General features: G+C 40.0%; 1 pseudogene; it reads left to right on the forward strand.

Annotated features, from left to right (window-relative positions):
• The first annotated feature begins 3,470 nt into the window (after positions 1-3,470).
• Positions 3,471-3,882, forward strand: LOC101681608 (annotated as a pseudogene).
• The last annotated feature ends 270 nt before the right edge of the window (positions 3,883-4,152 follow it).

A 4,152-nucleotide genomic window follows, 5' to 3' on the forward strand; every position in this document is an offset into this window, starting at 1 on the left:
GCCATTGATTTCCATAAGCGTTGCTACCCTAAATGCCAGGTTCATGATTCTTTATTTATAATGCCTCTTGTCTTCATCCTTTCTCCCATACTTTTTCTAAACCCTGTCTCATTCCCTCTGAAGGGTTCCAGTGGCCTCTACACCCCTCTCCACATCTTCCATCATTCCCCAACGTTAGTCTGCTCTGCACACGACTCTACCACCAGTTCCATCATTCAAAAACAATTCTGCATTACAACTCTCCTGCTAGAACACACCAAAATGTCCCCATTTGCCCGCTACATTAATCTGAACCCCTGCCAAGTCTCTCCATAGAAGACTAACATTCGGTAAGTCTTATTATCATTGTTTTCCTAGCCTGCCCATGAAGACTTTTCTCGAGTTAGTCTTGTCTTCTTACTGTATTCCGCTTCCACTCCTGGTGGTCTCTCTTGCTCTCGCTCTCATTCTCTCGCTCTACATACATACACATGCACCCAGACAGACGCACACACATTCACCATCAATTTTTAGTCTGTCCTTTTTACCCTGGGAATACCCTCCTCCCTCCTCTCGGGTTGCCTTCATCTTATTTTTCCTTCTTACCTTGATGTGACCTTTTTCTGAATTCCTCTATCATCCTTGCATTCAGTTTAACTAGCGCTTTCTTATCCATCGTCTTCTTTTTGGAAATGGCAACTTATTTTCCCTATTTTATAAATAGCTCCTAGAATCTACTATTAGCCCACTAGTCTAACCGGTGAGTAAGTTATAGTATTTTAGACAGTACCGGATTCTGGGAGCTTGGAGTCATCCTATATACAAATTAGAAAGCATAAGGAGAAAAAGGGATTCCTTTTTACTGAAATTCAGGAGTCTAAAAACTGAGGTAAATTTCTGAAACTTTTTAAATTTGTCTTTGTCACTGTTCCAGTTATTTTTTTTTATTGTGTTATGTTAGTCACCATAAAATACATCATTAGTTTTTGATTCAGTGTTCCAAGATTCATTGTTTATATACTCAGTTTTTAATACTACTTCCTCTCATTCTGGAAACTATCCCTTTAGAAACTCAGGGCTTACATGTCCCTTAAGTCCCCCTCCCTCCCACTAAGGTTACCCAGTCAGGTCTGCCTTGTGAAAATTCCTAATTCTTCAGGACTGAGGTGTTACTAGGGAAAATAATCAGGTCCAAAGTGCAAAAGAAATTTTTTCTGGAGTTAATATTTTCCTTCTGCTGAAATCTCTATATCAATGAACAGCACCACCCAATTATTCAAGCCAGACATCTAGGAATTAACTTTACTCTTTTATCTATTTCCCTGATCTCCCCTATTCAATTGTTCAAGATCTACAGAAATTAACTAATCTCTCTTCCGTATCTCAGAAGTATATATATATATATATATATATATATAGAGAGAGAGAGAGAGAGAGAGAGAGATACTGAGAATACATATCTATACTCAAATATCAACAAAGCAACATAAAAGAGGAGTCTGCAGAAAAATTAATTTAGTGTTAAAATAACATGATTATAGAACTAAAAAAAATTAAAAACAGAAAGAGAAGTGTATGTGAAAATATCATTTCCAACATTAAGGAAAATCCTAAAAAAACAATCATTAATAAAAAGAATAAAATAAACAGTTCAAAGCAATTAGAGAAAAGAACATAAATACTGATGATGACATTCCGACATGAGGTTAACTGGAATTTCTGAAATAGAAAACTCAACTGTTGAATTCTCTGGGAAAAACCTGCATAATCATTCCCATCTGAAAAATATTGAGAAATAAAGTAAGTCAGTGATAAAGAATCAAAATATCACCACCATCCATTATAAAAGCTAAGCATGTAGCTTAGCTGAGCAGCCAAATATACCTGCTCTCTGAATCATGGTATTCGACATGCTTACCTTATCCACTTGGCAATGTTGAATCAGAACAGACCATTTCTCCTGAGAGCTAGGAGGATCATGGGCAAACACAGGTGAATGGCTGCTCCCCAACAGGTGTCCACTCTTAGGAGGAAGAGAGGCAGAACTGACGTAAGCATCCCCAATTTATTTCCCAAAATTGTCAACGATAAGCCATTCTATCTGAGGATAGAGCACATAAAGAGATGGACAGAGGCTTACGCTAATGGAACACACATTATAAGAGGGCCATTATAAGTTCGCTCTCTGTGAATGGGCTCTTAAAATGTCTGGCTAATGGGATTTTAGAATTGTTTCACTGTGTGTCTCCCAATGGTCATCTTTCTCAGTGGGGAAGTTTGCTGCAGTTACTCTACCCAATACCGTCATTGTATGTTAGATATGTAAAGGAGAGAAAACTTACCACATTAGTCCTAAAGTCTCTGGACCAAAAAACACCATTTATAGACCTGCTATAGAGACTACAGCACATCCCTTGATACCCTCAACACTGTATTTGGTGTCATTGCTCTACGGGACTTTTTGGTGGTTCCCCCCCCCCCCAACCTTGGGGTGGGAGCAAGTATATTTTGCACATAAAAATGAGCCTGAAATCACACAAACGTGGTGATCCGAAGGGGCACGTGCACCCGAATGTTTATAGCAGCAATGTCTACAATAGCCAAACTATGGAAAGAACCTAGATGTCCATCAACAGATGAATGGATCAAGAAGATGTGGTATATATACACAATGGAATACTATGCAGCCATCAAAAGAAATGAAATCTTGCCATTTGCGACAACGTGGATGGAACTAGAGGGTATCATGCTTAGCGAAATAAGTCAAGCAGAGAAAGACAACTATCATATGATCTCTCTGATATGAGGAAGTGGAGATGCAACATGGGGGGTTACGGGGGTAGGAGAAGAATAAATGAAACAAGATGGGATTGGGAAGGAGACAAACCATAAGTGACTCTTAATCTCACAAAACAAACTGAGGGTTGCTGGGGGGAGGAGGGTTGAGAGAAGGGGGGTGGGGTTATGGACATTGGGGAGGGTATGTGCTATGGTGAGTGCTGTGAAGTGTGTAAACCTGGCGATTCACAGACCTGTACCCCGGGGATTAAAAATATATTATATGTTTATTAAAAATAAAAAATTAAAAAAATTTTTAAAAAATGAGCCTGAAATCAAATATTTTGTTGCACAGAAAGACTGTAGGAGATATTAGGGTATGTTCTGCTTCTTTCTCCTTCCAGGCAAACAGATGGATTTTATTTTCCTCTCCTGTGTGACTTGCTTAGACCAATAAAATGTAAATGGAAGTGCCACATGTTTCTTCTATGCAGTAGCATTAAGAGCCAGAATACAAGTCACCACATTCCTCCTCTCATTTTTTTGCCTTGGTGATTATGGAAGCCTGTGTTGAGAGGAAGCATCCATCAGCCTGTGTCCCTGAAAGACTGCAATGAGCAGAGGCCCTCCAAAGGATGTAGGACATGTGGCAAGTGTAAACTATGAAGTTACGTTGTGGCTTTCTGCTGTAGGCTTGAGTGGCTGATGTCAAGATGGACAAGCTCAAAAAACCCAGGAGGGTGGTGCCGGTCCTGGCAGGATGTTACTCCAGGCACGAAGTGCTCTCATGAAGAACATTGATGCTGGCACTTAAGACCCTCCCAACTGCCATGCTCTAGAGGCCGAAATTGACCACAATCCCTGCAAAGTGATAGTTGCCATGAGCAAGAAGAAAATTGCCAACAGGTCAAAGATCAAGTCTTTTGTGAATGTTTATAACTGTAATCACTTCATGCCCACATGGTACTTGGCAGATATCCCCTTGGACAAAACTGACGTCAACAAGGATATCTTCAGAGACCCTGCTCTTAAAGACAAGGCCTGAAGAGAGGCCAAGGTCCTTATTTGAGGAGAGGTACAGGACCCGGCAAGAACAAATGGTTCTTCCAGAAACTGTGGTCTTAGACCTAGTTTGTTTCAGTCATTAAAAATATCCCAAAAGTAATAAATAAACTAAAAAATAAGGTGCTGTTGCATTGTGCTCAAAGCCACTGAGATCTAGGGGTTGTTTGCTGCTGCGGCATTGTCTAGTACACTATGAAGTGTATGCTGCTTTCTTGCAAAGATTAGAAATTTGCAATAGAGGCAGCTCTAGCCACCTGGTTTTATACAAGGGACCCTCTCTTTTTGCCTTCAAGTGGACTAAAAATCTCTTTTTTATTCACCCCACTGTTG

Source organism: Mustela putorius, unplaced genomic scaffold (genome assembly GCF_011764305.1).
Source record: "Mustela putorius furo isolate JIRA1106 unplaced genomic scaffold, ASM1176430v1.1 tig00003974_pilon_pilon_pilon, whole genome shotgun sequence".
Taxonomy (NCBI): Eukaryota; Metazoa; Chordata; class Mammalia; order Carnivora; family Mustelidae; genus Mustela; species Mustela putorius.